The sequence below is a fragment of the Ornithorhynchus anatinus genome, chromosome 2, assembly GCF_004115215.2.
Source record: "Ornithorhynchus anatinus isolate Pmale09 chromosome 2, mOrnAna1.pri.v4, whole genome shotgun sequence".
Taxonomy (NCBI): domain Eukaryota; kingdom Metazoa; phylum Chordata; class Mammalia; order Monotremata; family Ornithorhynchidae; genus Ornithorhynchus; species Ornithorhynchus anatinus.
In genome coordinates, this window is record NC_041729.1 from 19,655,749 (window position 1) to 19,673,859 (window position 18,111).

An 18,111-nucleotide genomic window follows, 5' to 3' on the forward strand; every position below is an offset into this window, starting at 1 on the left:
AAAAATCACACGCGAAAGCGTTTTTAAAATGATCAGTCTTCGGGGGCCTGCTTTCCGTGTTCTTATAATGTGCTCAGACGGAAACCCCAAGAGGGATGGTGCTCTGCTCACCAGCAGCGACACATTTGAATCTGTCATCCGCTGAGCATTACATTACTTTAAATCTGTCTCCTTGGAACTATGTAACCGCATAAGAAAATATTAAAGTAAACAATAACTGGATTTACACAAATGCAGCTTATTTCCATATTTTTCATCACTTCATTTTATTACTCAGTTTACTGATGTGCTCATTTATTTATAGGGCAATCCAGTATTGATTCATTCCATTGCAGTATGCCTAAGCACATAAAAGAGAGTGATAACGATAGGAATATGTTTTCATGGAGGTTTTTTTCGGGGGGAGGGGGAAACTTGGTTTGGTGTTCTGGTTTTTTTTTTTGCCTGCTTTGTCTTTAAATATTGTGATGCACCAGTATCCTTTGTTGGCCACCTTGTCAGAGAAGAGGCACCCACTCGGGAGGCCAGAACTATATCCTAGATCCTTGAGAGATGATTTATTTCCTTGCAGAGAACTTGATTTTTCTGAAGCAGAGTTGGGGTTGTGCTAAAGCTGTTGGCATGGAAGTAGCCAGGCCAACCGTGCATGCGGCTTGCCTAGAATGCACACTTCATCCAAGTCACGTCAACCGACACCAAATTCCCTGTGGCCTCTTCTCCTCCCCACAGCAGAGCTTATCAGCTCTTGCTGGACCAGATTGGGCAATCCCGTGGTGAACAGCTTAGAGGTTAGAGGGGCCCAGCCTTGACGGAATCCCTCAATGTGAACTTCTGATTGTTCTGGCAGACCCTACGAGGAATTCTAGGTTATTTTCACTAGCAATAAACATGACACCCCCTCTCACTCCTGGACAATAGAGATGGGAAATGGTAAATGGAGAAAAGGGCAGAAGTTCATGGTAATAAAGAGTGCCAAATATGCTTCTTTCTTGGAGAGACGAAGCAGAATCGATGTCCAGTGAGAACCCAACCACATTAGCCCCTTAATCGGTATTTTTACCCTTCTTGTTCTGTAAACGCTTAATGCAGTGCTGCGCACAGTAAGCATTCAGTAAATGTCGATGGATTTCTAGCAAAGTATCCATTGTTTTGAATGGTATTTATTAAGCTCTTATTAGATACGAGTTAATCGGGTGGGACACAATCCCCATCCTGCATAGGGCTCACAGTCTTAAACCCCATTTTCCAGGTGAGGTAACTAAGGCACAGAGGAAGTGAAATGACTTGCCCAAGGTCACACAACAGACAAGTGGCAGAGCCAAGATTAGAACCCAGATCCATCTGACTCCCAGGGCTGTGCTCTGTCCTCTAGACATACTGCCTGTCTATTCCGTCTTGACTTTCCCACAGTCCAAAAGCATTCACCCTTTTGGGAGCTTGAGAGCTTCTTATCTGTATGGAAGGTTTCCTGCCTCTGCCTCTGTCACTAGATTGTAAGCTCTTTGAGGGTAGGAATCATGACTGCTATCTCTTTTGTACTCTTCCAAGTGCTGAGTACAGTGTTCTGCACAGAGTAAGTGTTCAGTAAACACTACTGATTTGATTTAATTGATTACAAGAACCATTGGCAGTATGAGTCAGCAGAATAGTAGGGCAGGGAGCCGAATGTCCTGTGATGCTTTAAAGGTGACTATCACAGGAGAAATTCCTTTCTGTGGTCTCTATGCTATGGGCGGAAGCAAAGGAGCAATGGCACTTTTCTTTCCAAACTCATTTTTCACTTTTAGGTCTCCACATAGATTCTGTTAATAGTTTGGGATCTTAAGAAAGCTTCATTAATTTCCTTAAGAGAGCTTTTCATCGCACCTTTAATGTACCAAAAAGAGGGCATTTGTCTAGAATTTTTATTCATGAAACCTTTACTTCTCCCTTGATCTATGGACTCACTGATCATGGTAAACTACCCTCCCCCCTTTCCTGAGGGAATAAATATTTCCAAAGAAAGGTGTTAATAAAAGACTATTCCTTGCCCAGAACTGGATTTGCTCTGTAATTATTATACACGATTTGATGTTAATTTATTTTTAAATGAGAATGCATCCGTTAGGTCTTCCTTCCCCTCCTCCCTCACCCCCAAACTTCTGGCCTCATGGTTCTTTCTGAGGATTTCCAGACACTAATCACCAAGCTGGAATATTTACCATAGCGACTACAGGCCCGAGTCATATAAGTCATGTAAAGTAGCCTATAAAAAGCCTGGGTTGAATGCATCATCATTCACTCCTTTCTTTCAGATGGAAAGCTTAGGTTGAAATATTAACATTTTTAAGTTCATTTCTTACTTTTCCCAGATCGGCTCTGGGATCCATCAGCCCATGTATCCTTTTTATCTTTTAATATTTTTTCGTGTGTAGAAGAGGCGGAGAGAGAATAAATCGCCCCTGCTGTGAATCCAGGCAGCCCTGCCTCCCCACCCTGATTAAATAAAGGACAGTTTGATTTCACTGGTGCAGGGGAACAAAGCCTGCCCATAAGGTAGTTTAATGGAGACAGCTTGAAATGGACAAAGTTTGAATATCCTTGCACACAGAGAAAAGAGCAAGACTAAAGCCCTGCTAATTACAAAAGTTGCTTTATGAAAGATAATTCAAAGCAATAATTTAGCAAACATAATCAAGTAGCACAGATGGGGATTTTGATGAATAGTTTGCAACATGCAATTAGCAGCTCTTGCAGTTACATATCATTAACCCTCAGAGCACAAAAATTATTTTCTCATTATTAGTTGAAAAGGTAAAATTAAGCTGACTAGACAGTAAAGGAACAAACTACAATTAATTACCTTCATTTATTACAGTCATTATTTTAAACTTATTTTTACTCAGATAGATAGATGAAAACATCTAAATTAAAAGTTTTGTTACGCTAAACCGGAGGTGAAACTTTCTAAGTGGTTGGAACCCCGGACTGACCAGTGGGACTGCACGGAGCTGTTGGATGGTATTTACTTCTGTCCAGACAGGTGAACAACACATGACCCAACAGCAGAATTCTTTTTATTGCCATAAACCGGAGATTTGAAGCTCCCTAATGGACTTTCTGAAATGTAACGGCTCAAGTTTAAAGGGGAGCCCACGTCCCTGGGCAGTAACCAATCACATGATCATTAGCTCATCCACTGAAAGAAGATGGAACATCTCACTTCTCATGTACTTCCTCCCAGGGAGGAGAAGAGGCCATATCTAGTACCCAGCCCAAGAAACTAGAAAATACCTTAGGGAGGAGGGGAGGACACTGTCCTTAGATTGGGAAGGCCAAGCAATTGGAGCTTGGAAGAGGGAAGCAAGAGGGACTTTTGAGGTGGTTCACTGGAGGAGGGAAGGAGTGTGTGTGTGTTTAAATAAAACTCACAGTGCCATGAAGAGAAGGGAGTATTGTAGAGTTTTTTCGGAAATCAATCAATTAATTCAATCAATGGCAAGTAACTTAAAGGGTACTGGTACCCAAGGAGAGAATATAAAAAGTGGGAAGAGCTTAAGGAGAGGAGTCCAGTGGCCATGATTGACGTGAATATTTAAAAACACAGAAGCTCCTTTATTTCCAAGAAGAAGCCCTCAGAGACCTGGACTGCAGGATGTGTAGACAGTTTGGATTTCAGTGAGAGAGGCAACGAGGCCTAGTGGATGGAGTCTGGGCCTGGGAATCAGAAGGACGTGGGTTCTAATCCTGGCTCTGCCACTTATCTGCTGTGTGACCTTTGGCCGGTCACTTCACTTCTCCGTTCCTCACTTACCTCATCTGTAAAATGGGGATTAATAATGTGAGGCCCACATGGCACATGGACTGAGTCCAACCTGATTAGCTTATATTTCCCCCAGCACTTAGTGCCTGGCACACAGTAAGCGCCTAACAAAGACCATTTAAAAAAAACCAAAACTTGAGCTTTTGTCTGTCTCACCCTTCCTCCCAGTGCCTTGCCTCAGGAACAGTTTTGTTGAAGTTTCAGAAAAGGGTCCCGCTGAATCCACATTCCTAACCCCAAGACCTCATTAGCGCTGGCTCATCTCTAGTCTTGTGTTTCTCAAACTGGGAGTCGCAGGTGAATTCCAAGGGGTCTCAGACCAGAGCTGCAGAGTTCTAAACAGCTGTTTGGCTTTGGCAGCAGAAAATTGTTGGCTATATAAACAGAGTGAGCTAACTTCCTCTTCCTCCAGAGGCCTCCTGCAGTCACATATTCCCAGCCTTTTAGATGTGCTGAGGTGCCAGGCGGGAGACCAACTGGAAGCTTTATATTTTTCTTTTAAGTAAAGTGAGGGATGTGGGGTGTGGAAGATACTGGAAACTGTAGAATTTGCATTGGCCACAATTCTCTGTGCTTGTTGTCTTTCGTATGAGACCTCGGGAATGTTCTCTGCTACCTCCCTTCAGCATCGACATATTCCTCTGGTTAGAAAAATGCTCTCCCCCGGTTTTCTAATACTGGTTTCTACCAGCCCAAGTGGAAACCTTAGCTAACTTCATGCTTGCTTCACCACACTCTTCTCTTAGCTCTGCTAGATCATGTTTTTTCCCAGCTGAATTAGAGCGAAGAGCTGCATGAAGGAAAGGAATCAGGGAAGCACACATGTTCCCTCAGGTGATCTTTACACTGACTGCACTCTTCAGGTCATGTCCTATGGTCCAGTTTGAGTCTGGTTATTGTCCCTCAAGCAAGTAGCAGCTGTTTATCTTAATGATTCAAGCTGGGAGTGTCTAGGGATTCCCACCCCCTTGGGTAAGGGAACTGAAGCTCTCAGCAAGCCTTCTGACCATAGGAACCTGATAGCCAGGGTTTAGGAGAGTAGCCCAACACTGAGTTTTTGAAAGCCTGCTCATGTTAATCCCAGGGTTCAAATGAGAAATCGCCTGACCTGTCAATACTGTTTCTCTTTCCGGAGTATTAGCCACATTGATTCATTTTTTATAAAATAATGTCCCCAACTTCCCACCCATACTGTAGGAATTAAGTAATCAATCATTTGTATTTACTGAGTGTTGACTATTTGCAGAGCACTGAACCAAGTGCTTGAGAGAGTACAAGTAAGGTGGAAAATCTAGTGAAGACACTTCCATTGACAAAATATGGTTGAGAGGAGAGGAAGTAGAGAATGCCCGCCCCCACGCCGCGCCCACCCCACCCTCAAACCCCATCCCAACCCATCTGTTAGTCTCTACATGACACATTTGTGCTAAGGGCTTCCCCTGAGGGAGCAGAGCACCATTTAGGGGTGATCTTTAGGGCAGGATAACTGGCAATAATTGGCTAGAACAAAGGTGCTGTTATTGAGTTGCTTCTATATACCAGTCGTAGCCTGCTTCAAATGAGAATTAGGAAGAGGACAGATGGAATTTACTCTTCTAGCCATTGCTGGACCCTAGAGAGCCTTAGATGGGAGCATCGGGCTCACTTCTCAGCTCAGCTTTTTAGATACTTCACTGCCCTCTGTCTTCGTTTTCCCCAGGGGAGAGATGAAAGCGCCAGAAGGAGAAATGACCTGCCCTCAGATTACCAATAATGAAATTGAAACTAGAATTCAAGCCCTGCAGACTCCAGACTAAGCAGATCACAGATAGTATTCTGGAGGCAGCGGGGTGTGGAAAGAGTATGGGTCTGGAAGTCAGAAAGGTCACCCTAGTTTCAGTGAATAAGAATCAAATCTCAGCTGTACCATTGGCCACTTCTGTGAAGAAGCAGCATGGCCTAGAGGAAAGAGCACGGGCCTGGGAGGACCTAGGTTCTAATCCCAGCTCTGCCATGTGTCTGCTGCGTGACCTTGGGAAGTCACTTAACTTCTCTGTACCTCAGTTACCTCATCTGTAAAATGGGGATTAAATCCTACCCCTTCCTACTTAGATGGTGAGCCCCATGTGGAACAAGGACTGGGTCCAACCTGATTAACTTGTATCTAGTCAGTGCTTAGAACAGTGATTGGCAAATAGTAAGTGCTTAACAAGTATTGTGATAGTTATTATCATTATTATTATGCTTAACCTTGGAAAAGTCTGTGCCTCAATTTTGTTATCAGTATACTGGGAAGGATAGTACCTTCCGTTCCCTTATCTCACAGAGATATTGTGAGGCCAAACGTGAGGCATAGAAATGAAAATGCTTGAGAAAATGAGAACAAGGACCACACAAAACCAAAGAATTGTTATTGTGCTGCTCCTGGATTATGGGTTCTCCTGCAGGCAATTAGTTTCTCAAATTCTCCCGAGGGCCTTCATTTTTCCCTAGCAGTCAGTCATGTCAGACCCAGCCATTCTTTTAGGGCATTACTGCTGTAAAACACCAGCAGGGGTTCCCTAGTCATGCAGTGGAGTGAAGGTCCTCTGTCAGCATCAGAGTTGCTCTTAAAGCTGGGCTGAAGGGAAATGGAGTCCAGTCAGTGTTAGTAGATGCGCGAATAGTGGTTCAAATCACTATATAGTAAGAATCAGTGGTATTTATGGAGTACTAGTATGTCCAGAGCACTATACTAAGCTGTTGGGAGAGTACAACAGTAAAATTGGTGGACTTAATTCCTGTCCTCCAATAACTTTTTTGTTTATGGTATTTGTTCATTCAATCAAATTTATTCCTTCAATAGTATTTATTGAGCGCTTACTATGTGCAGAGCACTGTACTAAGCGCTTGGAATGTACAAATCGGCAACAGATAGAGACAGTCCCTGCCCTTTGACGGGCTTACAGTCTAGTAAGACAGACAGACAAGAACAATGGCAATAAATAGAGTCAAGGGGAAGAACATCTCATTAAAACAATAGCAAATAAATAGAATCAGGGTGATGTACATAAATGTACTCAACATTTATTGAGTGTTTACTGTGTGCAGAGCACTGTACTAAGCATTTGGGAGAATTGTCTTATGCTGTTGAGTCGTCTCCGACCCATAGCCACACCGTGGACACATCTCTCCCAGAACGCCCCACCTCCACCTGCAATCATTCCGGTAGTATATCCATAGAGTTTTCTTGGTAAAAATATGGAAGTGGTTTACCAGTGCCTTCTTCCACTCAGCAAACATGAGTCTACACCCTCAACTCTCTCTTACGCCGCTTTTGCCCAGCACAGGTGAGTTTTGACTTGTAGCAGTTTGTCTTCCACTCACTAGCCACTGTCCAAGCTAGGAATGAAATGGATATGCCTCTCCTTGACTCTCCCTCCTGTAGTCGAGGCTGGTAGAGTTCTGGAAACTCTCGAGGTACAACCCTGAGAGGGGGTTTGGGAGAGTACAGTCAATAATAAATAGACACATTCCGTGCCCTCAACGAGCGTACAGCGTATTTGTTAAGCACTTACTCTGTGCCAGGCACTGTGCTATGCACTTGGGTAGATGCAAGACAGGTTGGACACAATCCATATCCCACATGGGGTTCACAGTTTTTTGTGTTTTTTCAATCCCCATTTTACAGATGAGGTAACCGGGGCACAGAGAAGCTAAGTGACTTGCCCAAGTTCACACACCAGACAGTTGGCAAAGCCCGGATTAGAACCCTGGTCCTTCGGACTCCCAGGCCCATGCTCCATCCAGGCCATGCTGCTTCACATATAATGAAGCATACTAGCTTCCGTAGCACACTAGCTTCCTAGCTAGTATGCGCTCCTCCCCAAGTGAACAACTAAGGGGAAAGCTCACTACTCAGTCACTGTCGATATTGGTAGTGATTTCCTATGTTCATTTATTTGGGTTGGGAATCAATCAATCAATGGTATTTTTTGAGCACTTACTACATGCAGAGCTCTGTACTAAGCGCTTGGGAGAGTACAAATCAGGAGAATTAGCAGTCACACTCCCTGCCCATAACCATCTTACAGTATAGAGAAGGGGGGAAGGAGGTCCTTTTCACCTCAGTAACCCTTAAAATGAACGTTCGTTTTCCTAAGTTGCCATGGAGATGGATTTGTACCATTGACCTGGAAATAATGTACGTGACTTGGGCTGGATTGTGGAACATCCACACTGAAATTCCCCGTGTTGGAGTAATATTTCTCTGCACCTTAGAATTATTCTTGAAACATAAAATAATCTAGAAATTATACAGTGGTGCCCTCTAAATGGAACTGAGACTTCCCAGGGATCCTGCAGTGCAAACAACTGGTGATTATGATTCTCATTCCTTGGGGCCATCTGCATGGGGAGAAGGAGAGATGTAAGTTCCAATGTTTATCCATCTAATTGTTTGGGGACCGGAAGGGGGTCCTTGTTGTTTAAGAGGTGTTTTAGCTGCTAGGGTATTGGATGTTTCTTCATTCACCAGGAATTCACAGAGTTAAACTCGAGACTTTGGTGACTTTGCAGGCAAGGCCGTAGTTTTCTCCCCACTACCCTCCCAAAGCGTGCTCCCCGTATTGCTTGTGTGGCCTTGGAATACTGGGCAGCGGTGATGGAGGACTACAAGCCAGATACCACAAATCAAGCACAATGGAGAGGAACTGAAGGCAGATTGACTTCAAGGCAAGGCCAGAATTGGATGACCACCTCTCTGCAATTAAGACCTGAAAGGTTCCAGTTTCAGGTCATGGCCGTTTGCTTTGAAGAGGCAGCGAGGAGTGTGTCACCATTCTCCCCCCCCCCCCCCGCCCCCCCGGCCGATCTTTCAGCCCTCCTCCAGCCCTCACCTCCCAGCTTCCCCAGGTGGAGACTGAAGCTCACAATCCCCCCCCCCCCCCCCCGAAGTACAGCCAAGAGCCCAGTTCCCCTTTGGGGGCAGGGTTTTGTTCTTCCTTGCAGCCTCCCACTGACTATGTGCCCTGTCTGGGAAAGTTCCTTTTGTTTGGTCAGTCCATCGTATCTATTGAGCACTTACTCTGGGCAGAGCACTGTACTAAGCACTTGGGAGAGTACATCACAACAGTAGACATTCCCTGCCCACTGTGAGCTTTCCAATGTCAGTGGAAACAGTACCTGATCCATCCAAGATTGATCTAACCCTGGCCCACTCACTGGGGTGGAGGGGAGAAATTATTGTAGTGTTCCTGGTCAAGGAGGTGGGCACAGAGACTTCCGAATTTAAGTTGTTTATTGCTGTATTGTACTCCCTGAAGCGCTTAGTGAAGTGTTCCGCACACAAAAAGCTCTCAGTAAATACGATTGAATGAATGAATGAATTAATTTCCGGGGGGGTTCTGGAGTGCAGCTAGTAGTCTATGGTCCATATCCCAGTATTATGTTCACGTGCTCTTGTCTCCATGAATAATTACTGGGCCTCAGTTGTCAGTTTCTCACAGATTCTGTTCCTAAAAGGATGTTTTAAAGAAGGAAAATAAGCACTTAGTAGAGTGCTCTGCACTCAGTAAGCACTCAATAAATACCATTGATTGATCCTCAAAGATACGGTTGTCCTGGGCAGGGTTGGCTATATAATGAAGCAGCGTGCCCAGAGGGAAGAGCGCCAGCCTGGGAATCAGAGAACCTGGGTTCTAAACTCGGCTCCACTACTTATTTGCTGGGTGACCTTGGGCACTTTACTTCTCTGGGACTCAGTTTTCTCATCTGCCAAATGGGGATTCAATATCTGTGCTCCCTCCTATACTTAGATTGTGAGCCCCATGTGGGACCTGATAATCTTGTACCTATCCCAGGGCTTGGCACATAATACAGTGCTTGGCACATAGTAAGCATTTAAAAATACTATTGTTATTATTGTTATTATTATTCTACTAGGGAGCTAGAAGGGGCCTCAAAGGATAATCTGTTCTATCTCTCTGTTCCAAGCAGGTGACTACTTAATCTTTTTTTAAGAGTCTCCAGGATTGGAGATGCAATACCCTCTGGAGTCTGTCATCTTCTTTCAGCACCCCACACAGTATCCCATGGTCCAAATTCTTCTTACATGTAACCAAACTCTCTCATGTATTTAAGTCCATTTCCTCTCATTCATCCCCCTTTAGTCATGGAGAGACTTGTGTTATCCATTTAATATTGATGTTTTAGTCTCACAGGTTTCTTGCAGATTATACACTTATTTGGTTTTTAAAATATACTATGGCGGTTGAATGTGCAGCTATGCTAGAATAAAACAATAATAATATTTATATTAATGTCTGTCTCTCTCTAGAAGGTAAGCTTGTTGTGGGCAGGGAACAAGTCTACTAATTGTGTTGTATTATACTCTCCTAAGCGCTTAGTACAGTGCTCTGCAAACAGTAAGCTCTCAGTATACACCACTGATGATGATGATTATGATTAAGTGCCTTCTGTGTGCTGAGCCTTGTACTAAGCACAGGGAACTCTACAGGTGAAAATTAGAAACAGTCCCTACCCCCATGTGGCTCTCAATCTAAGAACAAGGTGGGGAAGGGGGTGGGTGATAGACACATATAAGGAATGATAATGTAAAAGTCAAGAATGGTAATATATATAACAAGTAGGATGGGCCATTGTAGCTAGAGGAACTGAGTTTCTAGCCCCAGCTACAATCCCATTATTCCCAACGTTTTAACTGTTGGGAAGGCCTGTTGCACCTGCTTCCTCTTCCTTCTGTCTGGAGGAGGGGTCAGTGGGAGTCCCATGGGATGAGAGGAGAATGGCCCCTCTCATGAGAAGCAGGCCCCAGCCTTCTGGTGTGAGGGAACGCAGCGTGGCTCAGTGGAAAGAGCACGGGCTTTGGAGTCAGAGGTCATGGGTTCGAATCCCCGCTCGGCCACTTGTCAGCTGTGTGACTTTGGGCAAGTCACTTAACTTCTCGGTGCCTCAGTTAGTTACCTCATCTGTAAAATGGGGATTAAGACTGTGAGCCCCACGTGGGACAATCTGATTCCCCTGTGTCTACCCCAGCGCTTAGAACAGTGCTCGGCACCTAGTAAGCGCTTAACAAATACCAACATTATTATTATTATTGATTGTGCTCAAGCGGCCATTGCCCCCTCACCCTCCCACCTGGAGGAGGATGGGCTCCTGGGTGTCCTGGTTGGCACCAGGATGGCCTCTGTTCTGGGTAGCATATCCCCTCAAAGGGCTTGCAGGTGATGATGATGATATTGGTTAAGTTTTTACCAGGTGTCAAGCACTGTAATAAGCGCTGGGGCAATTACAAGCTAATTAGTGGGATACAGTCCCTGTCCCACAAGGGGCTTAAAGTCTTAGTCCCCATTTTACAGATTGAGGTAGCTGAGGCACAGAGAAGTTAAGTGCCTTGTCCAAGGTCACATAGCAAACAAGTGTTGGAGCCAGGATTAGAACCCAGGTCCTTCTGACTCCCAGCCTGGGCTCTATCCATTGGACCATGCTACATTTGCTCAGGTGGCCTGACCCCAGATGACAAAGGGGAGGTTAAGGATGGTTTAGCCTTGCAGATGGGCTGCGAGCCTGCCAACTCACTGACACTTCAATCGACCTGACCTCGTGCTTTATTGGGTCTTTCCGCACTTTATAGAGCCCTCGTTTGGGAAGCTGAGGATGGCCGCAAGCATCAGTAGCCAGACAAAGCTCAGAGGTGGTGTGTGCATAAGATTTCTAGTTTTTAGAAAAACTGTCGCTTACCCGAGACTTGGTTTCCTTCCTGCTATCCCCATTTCTTTCAGGTTCTGGGCAGATGGGCCTATGCTCACACATCTACCTGACATCATTAACCCAGGCAAGCCGGTCTCGTACCTAGAGCATTGACATTCTGGTTCCTGCTGACCAGAAAATACCAATGCCTCTCCTCCCTGTCAAGATCCAACTGCCCAACTTTTTCAGCTGGCATCCTGAGCATCAGGTCCATAATACAGTGTAGTCCAGAGGTCTGCTTGATACCTTGAGTTTCATTTCCAGACACTTAAAAATAATCCAGAGGTTAAAACAAGCACTCACTATTTTAGTAGATGTTCTCTCAGTAAACCTTGCTAGAGGAAAGTTTGCAGGTTGTCCTCACTGTTAAACAGGCTCAAATGTCAGAAAGGGGGTAAAAAAAAAACCCATACCAAATCATACCAAAACCCATAACTGAATCCTTTCTGGTGCCTTGTAGATTTTTTTCCCCAAGCCTCATTTCTGTGTTGGGTATATCTGCATGATTTTTCCTCAGCTATTATTCATTCATTCAATAGTATTTATTGAGCACTTACTATGTGCAGAGCACTGTACTAAGCGCTTGGAATGTACAATTCGGCAACAGATAGAGACAATCCTTGCCCATTGATGGGCTTACAGTCTAATCGGGAGAGACAGACATCTCATTAACATGAGATGTACATCTCATTAAGAAAATAAATAGGGTAATAAAAATATATACAAATAAGCAAATGAGCACAGTGCTGAGGGGAGGGAAAGGGAGAGGGGGAGGAGCAGAGGGAATACTATGTACCAAGCACTGTTCTAAGCATTAGGGTAAATACAGGATAGTCAGGTTGTCCCATGTAGGGCTTTCAGTCTTATTTCCCATTTTACAGATGAGATAACTGAGGCACAGAGAAGTGGCTTGCATAAAGTCACACAGCAGACAAGTGGCAGAGCTGGAATTAGAACCCATGTCCTCTGATTCCTAAGCCTGTGTTCTTTCCACTTTGCCACACTGCTTCTCTTAAACTCTTCAGACTGAGTTTGAACAATAAAGCTCTTCAAACTGAAATTTAATTGCACCATTTTAGTTTTTTTTTTTGCCTTTCAAAATTATTTGGTTTTCCAGTTGTCTTTGATATATATATATATATTTCTGAGCCACGCTTTAATTGGGCTTCCCAGCCAATTCCACCTAATCAGGCCAATGCTTTATGTAAAGCGGACTGGTGTCCATGCCCTCACCCATTCCCCTTGCTCACCTGCTCCTCTTGTTTGCACGCTCACTTGCTCCTCTTTCTCACATACTCCCTCTCTCAACTTGCAAAACTAGCTCGGATCAGAGGACGCAAACTAAGAAAAATGGTCTGCACCAGTAAATACAAGTCAAACATGCAAGATGTGGCACATCTATCAATTTCTTATCCTCTTCCATCCTGGTTTTCTTTTATTCAGTGCCCACGGGGACACTGACTGATTTGAATGTGGCTTAGCTGTGTGATAGGTTGCCATTCAACCAGGCTCAGGTGGAGCATGCTCTGGTCCTTAATATCTGAGAAGTCATCCTGTCCATCCCCAGGCCAAAAGGGAATTAACTCCAAAAAGCCATTTCCCATATTGTACAGTAGAATGGGTTGAAGAGGGTGGTTACACTGTGTGTATTCAAATTCAATCTGTCACCTAATCCTGTTGCTTCTTCTTTCACAACATCACTAAAATCTACCCTTTCCTCTCAATCCAAACTGCTGCTATGCTGATCCAAGCACTTATCCTCTCCCACCTGGACTACTACATCTGCCTCCTCACAAACCTCCCTGCCTTCTGCCTTGCCATGCTCCAGTCCATACTTCACTCTGCTGCCCATATCATTTTTCTTAAAAACTCTTCAACCTATGTCTCCCCAATCCTCAAGAACCTCCAGTGCTTGCCTATTTACCTCTGCATCAAACAGAAATTCTTTACCATCAGTGTTAAAGCACTCATTCGGCTTGCCTGTCTATTTTACCTCACTTATGTCCTACTACAGCCCAACTTGCACATTTCACTTTTCTAGTGGCAGCCTGCTAGCTGCACCCCAATCGGGTCAATCGTATCACCGGACCCTTTCCTGGGTCTTCCCTCTGTCCTGGAAATCCCTCCCCTTCCATGTACACCAGCATCTTCGCCATCTTCAAAGCCTTATTAAGGTCACATCTCCTCCAAAAGGCCCTCTCTTCCCTTAACTCCCTCTCCCTTCTGCTTCAGCTGTGCACTTGGATATGTACCCTATAAGCACTTGATATTCATCCCATCCTCAGTCCCACAGGACTTATGTATATAGCTGCAATTTATATTAATGTCTGTCTCCCCCTCCAGACTGTAAGCTCCTTGTGGGCAGGGAATGTGTCTACCAATCTGTTATATTGTACTCTCACAAGTGCTTAGTACAGTGCTCTGTGTACAGTAAGTGCTCAGTAAATATGATTGATTGATTGATTGATTGTAAACTCATTATGGGCAGGGACTGTATCTACCAACTCTGTTGTTTTATACTCTCCCAAGCACTTAGTACAGTTCTCTGCATACAGTAAGCACTCAGTAATTACCATTGATTGGTTTGGAGAGTGACAAGAGGCCCAGGGACCCTTTAGGGGAGTTACCTAAATGATGAGTAAGCTGTCATGCTTTGAAATCATACTCAGTGAGATCAAACCAGTAATAGAGCCTCTTAAGTGGACCCATCCTGTAAGTCCTTAAAATTTTCAAATCAAAGAAGCAGTAATGCGACTGAAAACAAGTGACGCTGAAGTTGATGAACCTTCAAATGACTTGGGACAAGTTTCCAAATTTGAAGGCCTTTTAGTAGTTACTAAAACACCTGGACGATTCCTCTTGTGATTTGTAGAAATGATACAGTGCCTTCTTCGAAGTTGCTTGCCCCCTGAGGTAGTTTGACAAAGATACACACAACACTATATTTTAATAGGATTTTTTATCTTTAATTTCTCCTTGCAACTGGATTATGGAAGAGTGACCTTCTCTTGCCAGCACTTAAAGGAACAGTGGAAAGCAGCATGGCCTTGGGCAGGGAATGTGGACCTGGGAGTCAGAGGATCTGGCTTTGAATCCCAGCTCCTCCACTTGTCTGCTGTGTGAACTTGGGCAAGTCAGTTAACTTATCTGTGCCTTCACTTACCTCATCTGTAAAATGGGGATTGACTGTGAGCCGTATGTAGGACATGAACTGTGTCCGCGATTATCTTGTATCTATCCCAGTGCTTAGTACAGTGCCTGGCACATAGTAAGCACTTACCAATTGCCCATTAAAAAAAATCGAACATAGTTGGTTTGTTCTAGACCCTCTAAGCTGATGCAAACATTTTTGAGATGGTCTTGTGTTTGTGTATTGCTGGGCCTGGGGCTAAAGGTCACTTCTCCTGGAAAATCAGTTTGATTATTGCCAAGAGCTTGCCACCCAGGCACCATTCCATTTCCTGTCACTGTATTTTTTTCCTCCTGGAGGCAACTTCTTAGAGCTGCTGACTCCAGATGGTTCTGTTGCCGACTTGTTCATTCCAAGTGCTTAGTACAGTGCTCTGCACATAGTAAGCGCTCAATAAATAAATACTATTACTATTGAAGATGGTGACTATGTCCCATCCCATTTTATTCCTCAAAAATGTCATTTTAGGGGAATTTATCGAGTTTTTCCAGGATGGAGACTGTGAGGGATGGATTTGGAAAAACTGAAAGAACAATGGAAAGGGAAAGGGAATTTGAGGCACAAGGTGAAGTCCTAGCTTTTACCCCAGCTTCAGAAAAACAGCTTGATCATAAAAAGGTTATCAGAGCCCAGAATTCTTAGGCATCTAAATACAAATATAACAACAATGGCATTAAGTTCTTACTATGTCAAGGACAGTGCTCAGCCCCAGGACAGATATAAGATATTCGTATCAGACCCAGTTCCTGTTCTACTTAGAACTCACAGTCTCATAGGGAAAGCAAGCGAGTAAAATCCCCATTTTACAGATGAGGAAACTGAGACAGAGAAATTGAGTGACTTGTCCAAGGTCGCACAACAGGCAAATGGCAGAACTGATACTAGAACCGAGGGCTTCTGACTCTTAATCCTGTTCTTTCCATTGGGCAATCTCTGAGACTTCATGCAAATGGCATCTCAGCTCTTTGAGGACCGAGTCCATGATTTACTGGGGAAAGATCTTTTCGGTCCCTCTTCTCAGATTGTCTGTGTGGGCTCTCTTCAGCTGAAAATGCCGCAAGTTACATTAGAAACCAGCCTGACACCCTCTCCTTGGCCTTTTCCACTGAGTCAAGGAGGCAATGAGATAGTAACTCTCTCAGGATCATGGACAAGTCCCAAAACATGACCTAGTAGAAAAAACAGTTCTAGGAGTCAGAGGATCTGGGTTGTGAACTTGGCTCTGCCATTTGTCTGCTGTGTGACCTTGGGCAAATCATTTAGCTTCTCTGTGCCTCGGTTTTCTGAGCTATAAAATAGAGATTATGTAATTGACCCCCCTCCTACTTAAACTGTGAGCCTCATCTGGGACAGAGAGTGTACCCGACCTGATTATCTAATATCTCCCCCAGTGCTTAGTGCCATGCGTGGCACATATTAAGTGCTTATTATTATTATTATTATTATTTTATGGCTACATAATAATATTATTCCCTTTGCCTAGTTCTGTGCCCAGCTCCAAGCAGGCAGACTCCCCCAGCCACCTGCAAATACATTCAGAAGATCAAGTGCTTTTTGTATTTGCTTTTTCACATGTGTGGCGAGCGTGTAAATAGGAAGAATTTTTTTAACCTGCCTCTTCCTGCTCTTAAGAGAACTGATAAATAAAATATTCCAAATTGCATTGTCTTTCTTTGGATATAATCATGACTACAGGGGCCCCAAATTCGGCATCTTTCTCTTTTGGGCAGCCCCACTTGACAAGGTGGATCCAAACTTCTAATGAAATTAACATCCTTTTGACTCTAGTATTAGGAATTTCACCAAAGAATCACTGAGCTTGTCACAAAGTATTACAACAAAATCAAGAACCAGCAGCAATTTTCTTTCATTCAGTATCATATGCTTTATAAAGTAAATTATTAATGCTTTTTTTTTCAGTTAAGCAGTTATTTGCAGTGGTCTCGGGTATTTCTCATTAGAAATAACATCATCTAAAGAACTATATTGATTGATTTTTTTAATCTTGGAATCATGGACGTGAACAACATATTTATATGACATTCCCTTTAACTAGAATTCTCGTGCTTTATTTTTATATTATTGATCTTTTTGACATGAATTGCTTTTTGGCCTTGTGAAAATGTTGTAAGCTTTCTGCCTTCAGAGAAATGGGCTTGAGTCTGTGCAGAGCTGGGAAGAATGATAACTCATACCTACTAGAAGTAACATTCAACACATTTAACAACAATTAGTCTGCAGTGACTTCATGTTCGGCTTTCGAGTATGAAAATTTACAAGCCTTTTAATGGACTGGATTATGAAATGCTGTGGCTAGGCCAGTCGGGTGAAGATAAGGCTGCCTGTAGAAACATCTGTCTTCTTGCACTTTCTAGGTGTGAAGGGAGGGAGCTGGGGAAAGAGTGAAAGCAGCACTTAGGAGTAGCTTCATATAACTAACTCCTGGAACGAAAACCGAGTCTTCAGTCTCTGGATTTTTAAACTCCGGGGAAGGGGAATGGAAAAGGTCTAGAAACCTGCTCAAGTCACTGGAGTAAGCTCCTTCCATTAGAAAGGATATAATAGGGCTTTTTCCACTGGGTGAAGGGCAGTTATCTGAGGGATAGCCACCCCCACCACCCATTATAGACGGCACCTACTAGGATACCACTTTCCTACCACAGAAGGATAATCCTCTTAGACTTTAAGCTTGTTGTGGGCAGGGATTATGTCCACCAACTCTTGTTGTATTGTACTCTCCCAGTCGCTTAATGCACGGCTGTGCACACAGTGAGCACTCAGTAAATGCCACTGGTCAATTGATTGCAGTTGAAATGGAACCATGGTTCCAAAGAGTCGGGGTAGACCAAACCCAAAGCCCAGACCCATTGGCCGTAGTTGTACTCCGCCATTAGAATTCATTGACCGCTTTCAGGGTGCACAGCAATATATTAAGTACTTGAAAGAATATGATAGAATTAGAAGACATTATCCTAGCCCTTAAGGAGTTCCCAGACTAGCAGGATAGACAAACACAAAATAAAGTGCAGAAAAGATAAAGAAGAGAATGGAAAGATGGATATGTGGATGAGAAAGTGTTTAAGTAATAGAAAGGATATGAGCAGCCAAGTGTGAAGAGAAATAAATTAGCACTTAGTACAGTGCCTGGCACATAGTAAGTGCTTGACAAATACCATTATTATTATTAGAAATTGGTGAAGGCCTGCTGGTGGAGGTGGGATTTGATAAGGGCTTTGAATGAATGAATCAATCATTGGTATTGAACGCTTACTGTGTGCAGAGCAATCAATCAGTTGCATTCATTCAGCGCTTACTGTGTGCAGTTCACTGTACTAATCACTTGGGAGAGTCCACCTTAACAATATAACAGACACATTCTCTGCCCACAAGA

At 43.7% G+C, this 18,111-nt stretch overlaps 1 protein-coding gene and 1 non-coding gene across 4 annotated transcripts in view; one reads left to right on the forward strand and one right to left on the reverse strand.

Moving 5' to 3' along the window:
- Positions 1–18,111, forward strand: part of CUX2 (cut like homeobox 2) — a 366,558-nt gene that overhangs the window by 242,435 nt on the left and 106,012 nt on the right. The window lies entirely within an intron of this gene.
- LOC114809842 lies at positions 7,121–7,258 on the reverse strand. The gene has a single exon (XR_003757616.1). It is a non-coding gene; the product is annotated as a small nucleolar RNA SNORA7 (small nucleolar RNA).